The 18,608-nt window shown below is 36.2% G+C and overlaps 1 protein-coding gene across 1 annotated transcript in view; it reads left to right on the top strand.

Moving 5' to 3' along the window:
• The window catches only part of LOC128878190 (uncharacterized), a 428,083-nt gene that overhangs the window by 70,135 nt on the left and 339,340 nt on the right, over window positions 1-18,608 (top strand). Inside the window, exon 2 of the mRNA XM_054126195.1 lies at window positions 6,841-6,879. The gene's annotated coding sequence lies outside the window, so the exon portion shown is untranslated. The remainder of the gene's footprint in view (window positions 1-6,840; window positions 6,880-18,608) is intronic.

The raw sequence follows: 18,608 nt of genomic DNA, 5'->3' as shown, positions 1-18,608 counted from the left end.
ATTAAACCTTTGGACTCGGAGCCATTTTTTTACAGAATGTGCAACTAAGTCAATTTTAGGCTTCCTTGTTTGTCTTCACAAATTGGATCATGTCATACAAAGTATGTTTCTATGTCTTACTTTCTTATACAATGCTCTTTATCGCCTTTTTAAGGTCCAGACTATTCACATATTCTTTTTCCATGTGATACAAACTTATATTTATTATATACAGCCAGTCCCATAATTATTCGTACCTTCTATGTGTATCAAACAAATCTGTCTGAATTAAATGACAGGTTTGATATTTTCAAATAACTATTTCGAGTTTAAGTGAATGTGGTACTCTCCGATCGGAATGATTTTTGTATCGTAGGTAGCCCTTGATCTGGCGATTACAATTGTAGTCATTTTGGCCCTTAACTCTCCCCAGGGGGCAAAAACTGAAATGGTCCAAAAAGTGCTTTTTTTCACAGATCTCGGTGAATTCAACATTTCTAACTTTTTTTTCGTGGAGGAACATCAGTTTTTTATATTAACGGTATTCAATATTGCCGCCTCCAACGAAAACTACAACAAACCTAATCAGAATGTATTTCCTTGTAGACAGTATATAATATTCCCGCCCCCATCGAAAACTACATCAAACCTACACAGACAGTATATACAACAACGGTATTCAATATTGCCACGCCCATCAAAAACTACACCAAACCTACTAAGACAGTATGTACTGTGACGTGGCAGATTGCCGCGTCACAAAGTAGGCGAACTCTCCGCGGGGAACGAGACCGACTAAGATCGCGAGCGCCACCACGGTAACTCAGGATCATGACTAATTCGCGTATTCGAATGGCAATAGCGTTGGGCTAACGACGGCAACATCCAGCGATGCGGCTTCGAGGCTACCGAACCTGTCCAACTCTGCGCCGGCTGCACGGACTGACCAGACGATGCTCAAATGAACAGGGGCTGGAGGTTCTGGGTAACACCCCCTGGATTCCGCCATGACTTTCAAGGGGCACGAGGCCGTTTAGGACGACGCACAGTGCGGACAAATAGCAAAATTGTGGACAAAAATCAAAATTTCTTTACTAATATAAATATATTGCTATTTATTCACAAAAAAAATAAAAATTAACCATAAACATTAATAAAATCACAACAAAATTAACAAATTTAACAAAAAATTAACAAACCCTGATTTTGATGAAACTTTGTATACTTGTTTGTGGGACCATCTTAGGAATCACTCCATCCTCAGTACGTGCGAATTTTGCGTTTTGAGGGAGAAATTAACCCTTTTATCCGAGCCGCCCCTTTTAATTTTGCTCGGAAACGATTAGAGATTACAAAAAAATGTTCAAGCAAACATTACACTATTTCTAGAGGCCTATAAACCAATAACAACAAATCTAAAAAAGAACAAATTTTTTTTAATTACCCCCCCCCCTCCCCTCGTAATTTTTGAAAATTTTGATTTATTTCTGGATCAGTAAAAGCGTTTTTTTATTCTGAATCCTACGGTATGTATGAGTTTATGATTATCATACAGGAAAATGATGTAATATTGTAAAATTGTCGCTTTAGTAGTCCATATTTCGAATTCTTTAGGAATTTTTTTCTCATAAACAATAGAAGGTGCTCCTATATGTTATTTAACAAAATATGCTTCGTTTTGACCAAGGATGTGAGAAATAATTTTTATAGAAATCCATAAATCAACTAAATCAGAATTTTTAACTTCCAATTGCGACCCTACACCAACAGTACGGTCCCTTATTAAAAATTATCTAAAACCGAACGTTGCAAGTATTTGCAAGAAAAATTATAAGTTTCGTAAAATATAACAAATAATGTATCCAAATATGTTGAGAACTCAGGATATTTTTTGCCGTTTTGTCTGTATGTTTGTTTAAAGATAAAGATTGTATTATGGATACAAATGATTGATAAATGATTATTTATAACAATTTCCACGCTGACACACATTTTCTACGATATAAATCTGCCTCACATTGTGATATATACTAATATTGAATTTTGTCCACTTATTCCGCACTGTGCGACGGAATGGGTCGGGTTCTCGAGTGCACCGAGACCCGATTGCGCTCCAGAGCCGTCGAGGGATTCCAGCACCGACACGCCACCAAAGTCACCGAGGGACAAGGCTGGACGACCGCCGATGACGAGCGCGCCGATTACGCGATTCGAATTTGGCCGCCATAGAGCGCCACGTGTCGCCGACCGATGAGACGAGGTTGGGGGAAACGCGTGAGCCAACGCGTGCGACGAGCTCGCGTACCTCGTCCTATTTCGTCTTCGAACCACGTGTGGAACGGTACGGTAAGCGCTTCCTCCTTTATCTCACGCTAGTGGATAGGATATCGTAAATTGGTCGGGTTACTTGGTGGTTGCCGAGCGCCCCGTCGGTCGAAATAGCGTGATTAGCTTTAATCGTATTTTCTTAGGTTATCTAAACGAGTAAATAACATCTAGTCGCGAACACTTTGTAACGCGCATTGTGTTTTTGTCGCTTTTGTGCGAATCGCGATGGAATTTGGGCTAACGTGAACGAAACTAGCGCGTGTTAGAGAAGACGTAATTCTCGTGTCGGTTGCCGGTCGCCCCGGTGACCTTTGACGCTACGGCAGCTCGGCAGCTTACACCGAATTTTGTAAAATCTCTCGCGTACAATATACTGTGTTATTTTAAACGAGTGCTGTGTTAGTTCGTCCCGTCTTGCCGCGAAGACGCCTTTCTCGGGCTTCCTTTCCTCGCCGACGATCCACGCCTCTCTCCGCGATTTGGGATAGCTAGCCGCGGTAAATTTCGCGAAGTTCGGCTTCTCACGCCGGTATCTCTCGATACCTGGCGCCTAGGTTTTCCCGAAGAGACGTGAGAAGTCGGAAAACCCCAATTTTGCACGCTTCCCGATTTGGATCGCGGACCGCGTCGGGAAATCACGTTGCAGTACATTAACGGTATTCAATATTTCCGCCTCCAGCAAAAACTACACCAAACCTAGTCAGACAGTACTTCCGTGTAGACAGTATGTACATTAACAGTATTGAATACTGCCACCCCCACCGAAAACTACACCAAATCTACTCAGACACTATTTCCGTGTAGACAGTATGTAGATTAACAGCACCAAAAACTACACCAAACCTACTGAGACAGTATGTAGATTAACTGTATTCAATATTGCTGTTCCCGCCAAAAACAACCCCAAAGCTACCTAGACAGTAGATTTCGTTCCTGGTGCTATGATGTTCCTCTACGTAAAAAGAAGGTTTGAAATAACGTACTCACCATGATCGGTGTAAAAAAACACTTTTTGAACCATTCCAGCTTTTGATCTCTAGGAGGAGGGGGGAGTTAATGGTCAATATGACCGCTATTGTAATCGCCAGGTCAAGGGCTATCTATGTTAAAAAAATCAGCTCGATCGGAGGGTACCCCATTTTCTTAAACCCAAGTAATATTTCATTATTAATACGTAAAAGTGTAAAATTTCTTCATGTACATATCTATAATGAAACATATTTGAAAAAACCTATCATTTAATTTAGGCAGATTTCTTTACTAGACATAGACGGTAGTAATATTTATAGAACTGACTTTTTATCTCAATACATGTACCATATTTTTATTTCATTTTTTGTTATATTTGAATAGAAACTTTCAAAGAATCATACACTTTTACAAATTCTCCGCTCCCATAAGTTTATCCTGTTCAATCACTAATAAATTTTGCCTGGGCTTACGATGTCCCTTCAGAAAAGACATCTAAGTGCAAAGGATTAACATACCATTCAGCGTTTGGTACTTGAACCTTTAAATTGTGTAAAATGTAAAGTTAGGAACCGGTCGGAATCGATCTAGCGAGTAGTAGCTTTATTACAACCTCGCACTCATCGCCGAGGGAACTTGGGAACGTAAATTTAACAGGCAGTCCACGCCGCGGAAATAAAAATAACAAGGCTCGGGTACGGTGGGAGAAAGTTGGCGCCGGGTTTGTCCATTAAGTCCTTCGCAGAACCTTAGAAGAATACCTGCGACCCAGTCTGCGAACTTGTCAAGAAGTTCCGGCGATTCCGACCTGATATATGTGTCGCATTCGAAGCTGTTTTATGTATAATAATTATCTTGTTTAAGGACCACTGCATCGCGCAGGCGACTGCGAGCGTTGCAAAGGCAAACGAGGTCTTAAATTTAACGAGCAAGACTGCTCCGTTTATTGCGATCGCTGGCTGAATCTGAAACTTCTGGACTATCGCTGCCACCTTGTTTACATAATTATCTCACCTTGCTACGGCGAATTTCTGACCCTTCTTAACCGACTTCGAAAAGGAGGAGGTTACTCAATTCGACATGTATTTTTTTTTTAAGGTATGTTCACCGATTACGCCGAGATAGCTTGACCAATCGGAATGAAATCTGTTGCATCTTGTAGTGCATGTCTCCCCGGTGGTCCCATTATCAAGATTTTTTGCGATATGTCATTTTTTACCCTTTTTTGTGTGCAAAAAGACAGTAATTTTTTACATCATCGATACGCGAATTATGTGTATACTAAATGCATCTTGTAAGGGATGTATATTAACCCTTCGACAACGAAGAACGTCTATACACCCTCGAAAAATGGGCTCAGAGATGTTTATATTCTTTAAATCACTTTTTAAAAATATCAGTTTATAGAGGATGATGAAACGAAACTTTTTTATATTTTCAGTTTATTGGATGTTTAGTTTCGGAAATAAAGATTGAGAAGTTGGAAGTTCGTTGCAATAATTGAATTTCAGGAAAAAGGTCTTCTAAGTTCTCAATTTTTATCTCTGAAACTAAACGTCGTATGAATAAACTGTAAATATAAACAAGTTACGTATTGTCATTTTATGTAAGATGATATTTTTTTTAAAATTCGATTATTCGACTGTTCTTTTTCCTTTGAGGCAATAAGTTCAAGGAATGCGTTAGGTTGCCGCGAGAAGTTTGCTTGTGGGTTTATCTTAACCCTTGATTACATTTTGAGTATAGAAATGATTTTTAATCATTTAAAAAGAAATATACAGGGTCTCCCACGCAACTGGAATAGGTTGTACTTTCTAAACGGTTGGGAATAGAAAAAAATGTTACGAGTGAAAGTTAAATGATTTTGGATGGTCTGCAACATGCACCTAATTTTATGCACTTTTGTGCATCGGTGTATCAGGAAAATGCAACTGCACTTTTTTTTTAGTGGAAACATACATTTTTGATGACACAGATCGATGCAGTTTCTTGTGCTCTATAAAGATGTATTAACATACTTACGCCCTAAACTTGTTAGTTAAGAAGTTATCGATGATAAAAGTTATCCGAATGCAATGTAACTTTTGATGGTAACTTTTACCATCGATAACTTCCTAACGAACAAGTTTAGGGTATAAGTATGTTAATACTTTTTTGTAGAGCACAAAAAACTTCATCGATCTGTGCCGTCAGAAATATAGATTTCTATTTTTAAGAAAAAGTACAGTTGCATTTTTCTGATGCATCGATGCACAAAAAATTAATAAATTTAGTTGCACGTTATGCACCATCTAAAACCATTTAATTTTCAATTATAACATTTTTTTCCTATTCCCAACCTTTTAGAAAGTACAGTCTGTTCTAGTTGCGTGGGACACCCTGTATGTATACAGTCAATCTGTATACATACAGGCAGGTATAAGTAGCGTACACTTTACGACTACTGAAAGAATTTGTCCAACCTAAATGATGGGTTTGATATTTTCAAATCAATTTTTCATTATAAATACATATGTTTGTGAAGATTATTCATGTACATATTTATAATGAAACATGTATTTGAAATTTACTTTAGAGCATACCAAAAATATACCGAAACATAACGAAACATTACATAAATACTTCCCTGTAAAAAAGTATCCTTGAGAGACATTTAATACTCCTAATGTGGTTTCTCTCCTTACTGCAACACGCGGAAGGAGGTATACGCGAGTCACGATAATTCAGGAAACCAACATCAAAGTTCTGTAGATCGCGCTTAGGGTCCCTTTGCAGATATACTCTAACGTTAGTTCACGATACATCAATCGCTATTGAGAGATAGCATGAAATTCCAGGAGTTGGACGAGTTGATTAGAATCTAGGGTATCGCAGTTTACACAAATTGTGTGCGCACAAACTGTTTAACCGCTTCTTAACTACATCTGAATGCAGTTAATGTTATTTCTTAATTTCTTCCTCGTGTATATTATTTTAATACTCACCAGTGCAGCATGTTGCAAATGTAAAGATATTGCTTGAATATGTTTGATATTGTTTGAAAATATAATTGAAATCTTCTATAAATAAATCATTTTCTATAAATAAATAAATGTAACAAGAAATTCATTATTATTATTCAAACAGTGGTTAATTAATTCATAGGAATTATATTCCAAAACTAATACTCGAAAATATCGATGGACGGAATATTTTTAAGAATTTATGTAACTTGCTGTTTGCAATCAGTCCAATTCATTATTTATAGCCGATCAGGTTTGGATTCGATTTGGGTTAGAGCTATCCATATTATATTCAACATGCTGAAAATATCTGCAAAGAGATTTAAAATAATCATAAAATTTGTTATTAACAAATCTAGTTTAACGTTTAATTTTTTGGTCTGGGTTGAGTTTAGATAGGGTTACTTGTATTATATGCACAAAAGTGTCCTTTCGTAATTCAAATTCATGGAAAAGTTGTTTTGGAACAGTCTGATACAATTATCTATTTCATGTTTTGCTGGTACAATTATATCAGCAGTCATCACTTCCCAATACTAACGTAAACATTATTTTGTTTCAGATTTTCCTGGGACTCGACTGTGTGAGAGGATCTTTTGTGGTATGTTTTAGTAACCTTCTGTAGAATATTATACGACTGCTGTAGATTGTAAATTCACGGTTCTCATTCGTCAACTTGGAAGTATTATCCACGGAGGCAATACGTATTAATTTTTAGAAATGTATACATTGAAATTGCGCAGACGAAGCTGCTAGATCCAATAAAATATATTAGGTGGCATAAGTTTCGGCGCGTGGCGAGCACGCGAATTAAGGGGGTATCCTGAATTAGGAGGTCTAAAAAAAGCGGGTTTTCCTGAATTTTTTTAGGATGGAAAAAAATGATTAATTCTATCGAACCTTTTATCCTATTTTCATACATATTTGAGTAGTCTGTACAAATTTTTTCAACAAGAAATATTCAAATTGAGTTGACTGTGACGCACATTTGTAGGGCGCCTCACAATTAAAACCTCCTATCGGCGAGAAAGATGCAGGCCGTAATTTTGGTCTAACACAAAAACACCAAACGAAATTTTCATTTTTATACATTTTTCTTCTATGTGAAATAAGAAAAATGCGCAAGAATGGTGAACTGTGAAATGACTGCAAGTTTGAAAAAAAGAACGAGTTCTTTGAGTGAAAAAAATCACTTTAACTCGATAAAAAAGTAGTTTACAATATTTTTTGTATGAATTTTCTTAGTTCACATAGAAGAAAAATGTATGAAAATGAAAATTTAATTTGGTTTTTCTGTGTCAAATCAAAATTACGACCTGTATCTTTCCCGCCGATAGGAGGCTTTCTTTCTGAAGTGCTCTACAAATGTGGGTCGCAGTCGACTCAATTTGAATATTTCTTGTTGAAAAAATTTGTACAGACTACTCAAATATGTATGAAAATAGGATAAAAAGTTCGATAGAATTAATCATTTTTTTCGATCCTAAAAAAATTCACGAAAAACCGCTTTTTTAGACCTCCTAATTCAGGATATCCCCTTAATGGCGCCACCGTAGCCTACCGTCTCAGTGGTGCCACTATTTTGTATGCGTTCGTCGAAACGGTCGTGGCATCCACTTCTGGTCTAAATTCCCAGAATATGATAGCCGAATGTGGCCATAAAGACAGTTTTCTCAATTATTCAAGTCTTGCTCCTAATATCTGGAGTAGTGATTATATAACGATATTACTATGCGAGAGTGATTGGAATCGAAAAGAGATGTTTTTAGACTATGTCTTTTCAAATAGGAGGGTATTAACAAAAACGTATTTGCTATTTTCCTGAATTCTGTACGTCAATCTGAACCAAAATGTCTATTACTATTTCAAAATTCGGGGCAATTATACATATCAACGTATCAGTGATGTGATAGCTCGAATTCAATCAGAAGTAGGACGGTTCCAAATCTAAAACTCCATCGAAAATGTTGAGTAACATTTTATTGCAGGAGTGTTCCTTTTAGACATACTTGGTTTCGAATACAGCTTGGGGCGCGCATCAATTTAATATTTTACAGATCGGTGACGTTTGGACATACGATAAAAATCGGCACTGATAATGATTTATAGCGAAAAAAAATTTGTTTCGTTTATAAAATGAAAAAACAAATAGTATTTATGAAAGGCGCACTACCGGACCGGGCTTAGAAGTTGCAGGATGGATAGAAGTTTAAAATAGAAAATCTTCAAGAAAATCGAGGGATACACACAGTTTTAAAAACACGATTGAAAATTTAAAATTCAAGAATCTCGATTAAAAATACTTTAAATATTTTGTTTGTATTTTTTTCTATAAAAGCTATCTAAAAACGAAAATTTTGAAAAAAAGACAATTGTATTTCGACCATTGTTAAGAAAGTTATGAGCAAAAAACGAAAAAGAGCGGTCTTTTTGAAAATTCGATATTTTTTTAACAAATAATCAGAAAAATCTCAAAATTTACCAGGAAGCCTCTTTTGAGGGGTACTAAAAAATATGAAAAAATTAAGAGAACCAGAAACAAAAATTTTTTGAACCGTCTGATTTGATGATATCGTTTATTTTCATAACATTAGTATCATACAAAATTTATTTTATCCATTTGAATCGTTTTATAAATTATATTTGTATATGAATTATATTTTTTTTGTTCTAATAAAGAGCTCGCGTACCCCGAATATTTTCGAACGCGATTATTTAAAATTGATCCTAGTACAAAAAAACTTTGATTCTACATTTTCTACATTTTCGACTATTTTTTGGTCGAAGAATCGCCCGCCACCCTTCAGCTTTATTTCAATTATACACCTTTCAATCACTGATTGACTGGATACTAATGGAAAGAAACTTCCGATCTTTTGTTATTTGTCTCCTTAAAATACATTCATCGCGCTAAGTGAATCCACCAGCGAAAACATAACAGAGAGATTAACTGTACGGAATTCAATAATAACGGTATTACGGAAATTACAGTCTTCGCGTGATTAAATTAATCAATCAATCGTCCAATTAGCCGGACCTTACGGCGGAGTAAAATGGATTCGGGAAACATACGAACTAATTAATTATTAAATCAATGCTGGTCATGCAACGGATGTAATGAAACCAAGTGGACATTGCTGCACGCAATTGGCTTAAAGGGAGATAAATAATCCGAGATCGTGTTTAGCAGTAATAGCGGGGGCATTATTCCGTCGCGACGTTTAATTATTTTCTCAGAAACTGGAAATTTTTATTTCGTGTGATGTCGTTGCCACGTGCTCGGAATTTGACGCCGACGTACCAGGCGTTTCAATAGTAACTAATCAAAATTTATAAGTATTTTTTGTATAAGTAAACAAATTATGTTGGCAAGGTTATTTTCAATACTGTAATCACTTTCCTAGTATTGTCAATTAATACAGGAGAAATTTAATTAGTAACCCTTTAAAGTTGTTTTCTATTAATTGTAAGATTAATTCTAGATAATCGTGTTTGATTCGTGTTTATTTAAGAGCTCACGGGGCACGTGAGCTCTTAATTAGATTAATTCGTTTACATTGTTTTTTTTGCTATACAGGGTTGTCCACGCAATTGTTTCAAGTCATAACTCCGTTATTATTGCATTTACGAAAAAATGTCACAGGAGAAAGATAAATGGTTCGAAGAGCACTGCATTTGTAGGCCTTTAACTTTTTTTTAGATGCAGTAGTGCATGTGCAATTAACAATTGCATTATTTCGTTAAATAGAAATTCATATTTTTTGTACAGAGATTGATTCTTCTGTTCATTCTACGTAAAAAATGATCAAGGTTCCATGGCAACAAAATTATTAGATCTCGAGATATTTTCAAAAAATGTTACTACTAGAATAATTTAGTCTTCATTAGGAAATAGACTAAAGTGATTCGTGACATGAAGGTATGAAAATTCATATTGGTATTATCTACAATAAAAATATTAATAACACAAAATAAAAAGATAAAAACTCCACGTAAATATGTAAATATATTAAATGAAAATTGTAGTACCTAGAAAATGACTTAAAGTACCTAAATTTATAAATTTTCTAGATTTTCTTCTCCTACGTAAATTTTAAGATCTCTTCTTACTGTTTTTCTCAGTCTATCTCATATTTCTTTCTCTAACATCGTACAAGTAGTTGTTTCAATCTTCCTTTTTACAATCGGAACAACTTTTTTTATTAGTTCAAATAATCGAGTCTACGTGTAGTTTTATAATATTTGGGAATCGTATTTTCATTCGCAACGCAGAATATGGGGATTAATAAAATGTATATATATCCTGGCTAGATGAAATTTATCTAACTCTTCGAAAATCTGAGCAAGCGAACGATATTTCTTTAGGGGAATATGCACGAAACTTTGAAACGAACTTAACAAACTTCTACCCAGCATTAATGAAACTGCGGCAGAGCGCTTCAAGCGGGCTAACTTTTATACTTGTCGGTGGTAAATTGCTTTCTTTCTTGCCTAGAAAGGAGTGTATCAACAAAATGTATCAAATATCGACGTTCCATTCAGCCACGAAACGTGTAAAAAATGAGATATTTCCATCGGAGCAAGAGAAAATCGATTATCATCGCGTATTGTCTCGTTTAAAAATGATTGGTAAAGGAATTCAATTATCAATAATTCAAGTTAAATTGTACACTTGCGAAATGCATGGTAATTGTATCAATCTCTAGCGATGGGATCAAGCATCTTATCAGTGGATTCGAATCCTGAACGAATGGATTCGAGACCTTCACGAGTATTTCGAGAAAAACAAAAGCAACACTTCCAAGCAGACTCGTATCTGAACGAGATAGGTTCGGACCTATCTCGTTTAGGTACTCTACAAGTACTCGAAGAAACAAAAGCTGCACTTCCAAGTGGAATCAAACTCTGATCGAGTAGGTACGAAACTTTCACGAGCATAGGTATTGACTGCGTGACTTTTTTCTTATCTACAAGTTGATATCAACGATGGGACGAGTTGATGATTGCGCGAACAAGGCGAAGTGGTAATCTATTTTCAAGAACTTTTTTATGGCAAATTAATAGACAAAATGAAAATTGTTTAGATTGTATAGTAGAACATCTGCACAATTTTTGTGAGATATACGGTAAGACAAGTAGTGATAAGTCATTTGTTTTAGAGAAGATGCTTTTCTCTTAAGTCACCTATTATTCAGAATCAAAGTTTCGATATTTTTCGCTGAATTTTCATGAGAATATTACGAATAGATTGGGGAGATCTTTCCAAACAAAATGAGTTTAAACACGACCCCATTCGGACAACATTTATTTACACGTTATACTAACCAAACCCAAAAACATTCAATTTTGTAAAATTAAAAGTACTTTAAATTGGGTCGTGTTTGTACTCATTTTAATCGGGAGAACCTCCCCAAACGATTGGTAATACAGTTACAAAGATAGAACGATATCAACAAAAATATTTTAATTTTCAATAGTGCACAGAGTAGTGCGCGATCTTTCCACACAAAATGAGTCCAAACACGACCACATTCGAACCACATTCATCTACACGTTATACTAACCAAACCCAAAAACATTCAATTGTGTAAAATTAAAAGTACTTTGAATGGGGTTGTGTTTGTACTCATTTTAATCTTCCCAATCGATTAATAATACTTTCACAAACATAGAACGATATCACCACAAATATCTTAATTTTCAATAGCACACATGTTGCAGCTCTCACTTATAATTGCTTCCAGATAAAAGCATCCCAGATTTCAGTTTTATCTCTAAATTAATTACCGATTTAATTTGCAATTCTAATTTGTTTGGAATTCATCAGTACGTATCAAAGTCGATACCAGCTCTGATAGTATTACAGCAACGTTAAATACCGTCCAGCTGGTATCCTCGTAGCGCCTTTGCCTAGCAGCAGAGGTGTCGCTCGTTTAATTATCAATCTCCTCGCGCTCGGTGTATCGGTGTAATCCTTTTTTTCAGAGGGGGGGGGGGGGGCTATTATTTACGACTTCATGTCATGCATGCAGCTGTTGGATAAAAGTATCCCGGTAAACTGAGCCCTTATCGATCGGGAGGAGCGAGAAAGAGGAAAAAGAGGGCAAGGAATGGGGTGGACCAGCCATACAGGGGTAAAGTGGTCGGCTACACAGGCACGAAATGTATGAATTTTCCATGCGGGCTTCGGTTCTCCTGCTGATTTCTTTTCTCTGTTTTTTTTTCTCTCCTTTTTATTTTTCTTTCTTTTTTTTCTGACTACTCGTTTCTTCTTCCACGAGCGCATTAACAGGGCACAAAGTAAGAGGCATCGCTTCCGCGGGCCCCCTCGCGAGATTAATAACTTCCAGGTCGTTTTTTCGCGTCGCGATTCGCGGTTGTCTAAAAACGAACTTTTCGGGGAATTTTTGGAGACGGATTTTTTAACGGTCGACTAAAAATTTTTGCAATTCTTTTGTATTTTAGTGATGCTTCGGAAAAGGTATGGATAAATTTGTAGCGTTCAAAGGTTATTTTTTTATTGTGTTCTAATTATTTCTTGATTAGATGGCGGTTGTCATGTCTAAATCCCAGAATACGAATATTAGTTATAAAATATTTATTTTAACTTGTCGACATGTGGTATAATTGCAAACGTAACGAGTGTCAATAATTAGAGGTACAAATTTAAATTTAGATTTAAATTTTTAATTTAAATAAAAGTTGCACATTGTAAGAACGATATTTCTGAAATTTTGGTGAATTATTAATTGTACTCTGTAACTTTCAGGTTTTATCAAATACATTTCCAGAGTATAAATCTATTTTCAAGTTTGATAATATTTATTCTCCAGAAGTATACTTGAATTACGGACCATATTGAAGAATAATCAATCGGTGTCATACGTTTAATGTAACACTGTGCATTTTTCAACATTTTCGCGTGTAATGGAGCCGGCATCGATCGGTGTAGATTTATTCAGTGATCGGTTATCCATATATCATTGATCCCCCTATGGTATAGAGTCTGTGCAGTCGTTTAACAATTCCATCAGTCGCAACCGTCTCCCTTTGAGGATTGAATCCCTTTCTTTGGATTCGTCCGTTGGTACTCTCTTGTACATTTCCGTATCTTTCTCAATTATTTGCCCACGTCAGCTATTGATCAAATTTTGTTACGAAAGGGTTCAGCGAAAACGATTTAGATTTTCGTCATTTTTACAATTTACAATCTTTTTGACGAAAATTAACTCATCCTGTAAATTTCTGGTGAGTTTCAATATTATTTGAAGAAATAGTTCAGATAAAATGATATATTGTTTTACTATTTTCAATGGGTTAATTTACAATCTTTTTAGTTAAGATAAATTCAATCAGTAACTTTCTGTAAATTCTTGTAAATTTCTGGATGGTTTTAATATTGTTTGAAGGAATAGTTTAGCTATAGCGACTGAAATATCGATAACGTGTAGCCCCTCGGATCCTTCTTCAAACACATGACAGAATTCTTTAACCTGTGTTGGTTATGCCGCTTGGTATTCACCGATCCCTGAATCAGAAATGAGACGTTCCTTATATATTTTTGCAAACGTTATGTGCTAACGTTTTTGCATGGAAAGAATTCAGGTCCCAGTTTCACTGGTATAAAGATAGTATCTATTTTCCCTCTACAATATATACAGAACTGAATAAATAGTTACTCCAAATTATGTGTTTCTGTATACTCAGTATTGCATAATATTAATAGCTGAACATCATTTTTAATGATATTCTAGATATTAAAATTAAAAACAATGTGTGAACGTAAAGAATGACACAAAATTAATTAATAATCGAATGTTGATAATTGAACACCATTTAAAATTATATTGTAGATATTAATATTAAATTATAACAATGGTATGAATCGTATAAAACGATATAACTACGGAATAAATCGCAACAAGAGGAAATCTTAACCTCCGAATTTTATTTTCCTTCCGCGGGTTATACGAACCCTCACTTAAACCGTCCGAAGAAAATCCGCTCTTCCAACGAGCCTTGTAACCTCCAATCCATTGTCGACATGGGGCGTTACAGGAAATATCCAAGGAGTGATCTATTTCTTTCACCTTGACTATAACTTTCGAACTAACCACGGGGTTAGAAAAGGCGAGGATAGCCCGTTAGACGAAAAAGGATTTCTTGGATACGTTGGGAAAATAAATACCAAACCGTTAAATAACAGGTGGAAATAATAATAAATATAGGTGTTCATATTAACCAGTCAGATATGTAATAAAACGGTGACGAGACATGGAGAACGTGGCCAAAGCATGACGAAGTGTGTAGAGAGCATAACGAATTAGGACAAGGTGTGGATAAAACATGACGAAGTATGATGAAATATGACGAAGCGTGGGCGGAGCATCGTGAAGCATGGCGAGCTGTGGGAAAAAAATGGCAAGTAATGACGAAAATTGGACAAAACATGACGAAGTGTAGAGAAATCATGACGAAGTGTGGCGAAGCGTGGACCAACCATGGCGAAGTATGACGAATCTTAGACAAAGCATGGCGAAGCATGACGATCCGTGATCGGAGTATCATGAAATATGGCGACTCATGACGTATCATGGCGAAGTATGACGACGTATGGCTACGCGTGGCGAAATATGGCGAATGATGACGAAGCATGCCAATCTTCGACGACGTATGAACTAGGGAGACAATGCATAACGAAGCATAACGAAGCATAACGAAGTATGACGCATGATATCTGCACAGTTGTACTACATTCTGCATTCTTGCATTCATTCTTTCACCTATATTCTGTGTGCAACTGCATGACTCGTACATTTGCATACGAAATTATCATACAAAGCATTCGTTTGCATAAACATCCGTTCCCTGAGTTACACATTCAATCTTTTCGAAGAAACCTTACCGGGAAAATGCAAGAAATCTCACGCTTCTAAGGTCCATAAATTCTATACAATTCCGTAGCCCACTTTTGAAGTTTCCGTTGAAGTGTCAAGCATCCAACATTTCCGCGATAATTTACAAGGTACCCACCACGATTTTAACGGAGAACAATTACTTTATACCGAATTAATTACGTTGCGCTGTCTCGAAGATTCCGCAAATACTTGCGCATAGTTCCTACTGTAATAAATTCCTCACCGCGAATCTTCCGCTCGCTGATCTCGTCCGCCCGTCTCCTACTACTCGACTTCCGTCTCTGGCGCGGCCTTGGCGCTATAATGTTCAGATTTCTGGAGCCCTCGCGAGCAAATGCTCGGTTCGTTAACAATATGTACACAGCGGCAACAGAATGAGATATTTACTCGCGAGAAACTTTAAATGACGCCCCGTAAACGGGAGTTGAAATGTCAGAGCCGAATGAATTTCCACGACCACCATCGCGTTTGGTGATCCAGGTCTCGATCCTTTGACGGCGGATCGTACGGATCGCGCGAGTCTATGATAACGCGCTTACGTAACACTGTTGGCATCATTTCGTACGACCGAGTAGGCAAAGGGAAAATGATACAGAGAAGAGAAATTTCTCTATCGCGTAACCTGAACGTTGGAGGGGTCCAGGAAAAGAAATTTCTGGGAGCGTATAGAGGACTGGAGGTTCGTCATAATTCGTCATGATTGGGTCCACGCTTCGTCATGCTTTGGTCAAGCTTCGTCATGATTTGTCCACGTTTCGCCAAACTTCGTCATGGATTTCCACGGTTCGTCATTATTTGCCATGATTTGTCCACGTTTCGTCACACTTCGTCATGGATTGTCTACGCTTCCTCATAGTTCACCATGCGTTGTGTGCCTTACGGCCGTTTAAAGAGTGTCAAGTCAAAAACACAGAAAAAGAATTAAAAGTGAAAAGACTCGAGAATAAAGCGACACAAAAAAAATGTCCAAGAATAATTTTTGGTTGGAAATTTGTTGTAGAATTGGCATCCTGCGTATATTCGAACTTGCACGTAGACACCCTGTATATATCTTGCTCATCTATTACCTTTTATTTAGCATATAAATACTTGAAAAATAATTCTAAACCATACCTTACAAACATCCCATAAAAATAATATTTTTCATACATTAACTACCTGTTTTTTTCTTCTGTTTTTTATCGAAATTGCCCAACCTCAAATGAATAATTCAGAAATATTCTATAAACTCTGTAGTAAAAGAAGTAAAAGGAAGCAATATTAACTTGGAACTAAGACAAAAATTCATACCCTCCTAATAAATTTCTTTCTACTCCACAAGTTTGTATCATGATTCTGTCACGTTACCCTATTTTTTCATACTTTTCATATATAGAACTGGTGAGTATTCATATCAATTAACTAGAAATTATTTCACACTTTTTAATGCAATTTTAATATTTTTTCGAAGTCGGTTATATTTTTATTCCAAAAATTATTTTATTACGAGAATTGTTAGGAGAAGATCATCCCTCAATAATGGACACACGAATGATATCGCGTAGGAGAGAGTCTCGTTTCAATTTGAACCTTGGAAGGGATTAGGATGGACCCGAGACATGGAAAATCGAGCTGGGCGCACGAATTCGAACCGCTTTCATTAATTCAGAGAGCTCGCACGTTGCTTCCTAGCAAACTTACGTGTAAATCGCAGCGAACAATTGGCATGTATGCGTCCCGCTTTTCCACGCTCTGTCTCCATTTAACGCGAAGCGAAGCCGTTCTTGCGGTCCCATTGGACGATTGTCCTCGAGCAATGGGAGGAAATCCCAGCGCAAGATCTCTCCCCCTTTTTTCTTTTTTATTAAGCGAAGATACCGACACACAGGTCGCATAAAAATTACTGCGCAAACTATACAGGCCAGGTTACGGGAACACCTAAATCTCTCTGTTAGGATCGCAGATAGGAGAAAATGCCGGAGACAGAGGGGAACGTTTAATTGTTTTATCGTTCGAGCGGGCATCAGCTGTTTTCCTGCGAAGTGGAAAATACGCGGCGGCGTTAAACAAGTTTGGATGGCCTTAAAATAACAATGACCTTGTATACATGGTGGTCCACGCAATTGTTTCAAGTCATAACTCCATTATTATTGCATTTACGAAAAAATGCCAAAGGAGAAAGATAAATGGTTCGAAAAGCACTACATCTGTAAGCCTTTAAATTTTTTTTAGATGCAGCAGTGCATGTCCAATTAACAATTGCATCATTTCTTTAATTAGAAATGCAAACTTTTTTTTACGCAGTTCGATTCTTCTCTTCATTCTACGTAAAAAATGATTAGGGTACCATGGCAACAAAATGATTAGATCTCGAGATATTTTCAAAAAATGTCTTTATTCAAGAACATATAATATCTCGAGAACTGATCATTTTTTATTTAGAGGTTCGGCGAAAACTGTCAAAATTCAAAGACAACACACAATATAACAGGCAAAATCAAATCACGATACAAATTGAATGACTAATCAATAAATTACTAACACAAATTGATAGACATAACTGACAACTATAAAACATGCAAACATACCTAGTGGTTTAAATATAAACATTCATCCAACATTCACATTACAATACATTACAGAATTTAATATCAGAATTGAAAAATTCAAAATAGCGGATACAATACTGCCAACTGTAATAGAAATATGAAAAAATAGGTATAATTCGAAATTTTGTCTCTAAAACGTCGAGTTTTCGATAATATTCGATGAAATGTTTGACAAATAAATAATCTACAAGATTTCCAAAGGGAAAGCATAAATGGTTCATAAAAGTGTAAAATACTTTGTATGATACTTTGCGAGTAATGTGAACACTCGACATGGTTCAGAAAATTAGTGCACTGATTATCGAGTGTTTACATACCTCTTAATGTATTTTACCAACTTTTCAATGACGTATTCCATTTATTTCAGTAGATACTCGTTTACGCGTTCCGCGATGTGTTTGTAAACACTCGTGAATTACCGTACTGAAATTCTCAACCTTTTTTTTTTGCGTTCGTTGCGTGAAATAACTAGTATTCGTTATTCGAATAGCCAATTCTACCCATTTTATACGAATTGTTTAAACTTTCGTTTCGATAAAATTGTTCAGGATAAAAAGAGGATTGGGATCCCATGCAGAGGGTCATTACGTGTCACTCTTCGATCAGTTTTCAGTAAGTGTCAATCAGTTGTCAATTACAATTTCTGGGGCTAATTTGACGTCCATTAGTTACTCCATTAGTTAAGTAAGTAATAGATGAGCACCGCAGAAAGCAATCAAGCTACCTGCAGCCATTTTGTACTAATTTATGGTTTAAGCAATAAGGCTTTAGTCACTTCCATCATAGACCAAAGTTATTCGAACATTATTGATATTTCCAGAGCT

This window comes from Hylaeus volcanicus, chromosome 6 (genome assembly GCF_026283585.1).
Source record: "Hylaeus volcanicus isolate JK05 chromosome 6, UHH_iyHylVolc1.0_haploid, whole genome shotgun sequence".
Taxonomy (NCBI): domain Eukaryota; kingdom Metazoa; phylum Arthropoda; class Insecta; order Hymenoptera; family Colletidae; genus Hylaeus; species Hylaeus volcanicus.
Note: the sequence above shows the minus strand (reverse complement) of the source record. Positions and strands in the feature narration are given on the sequence as shown.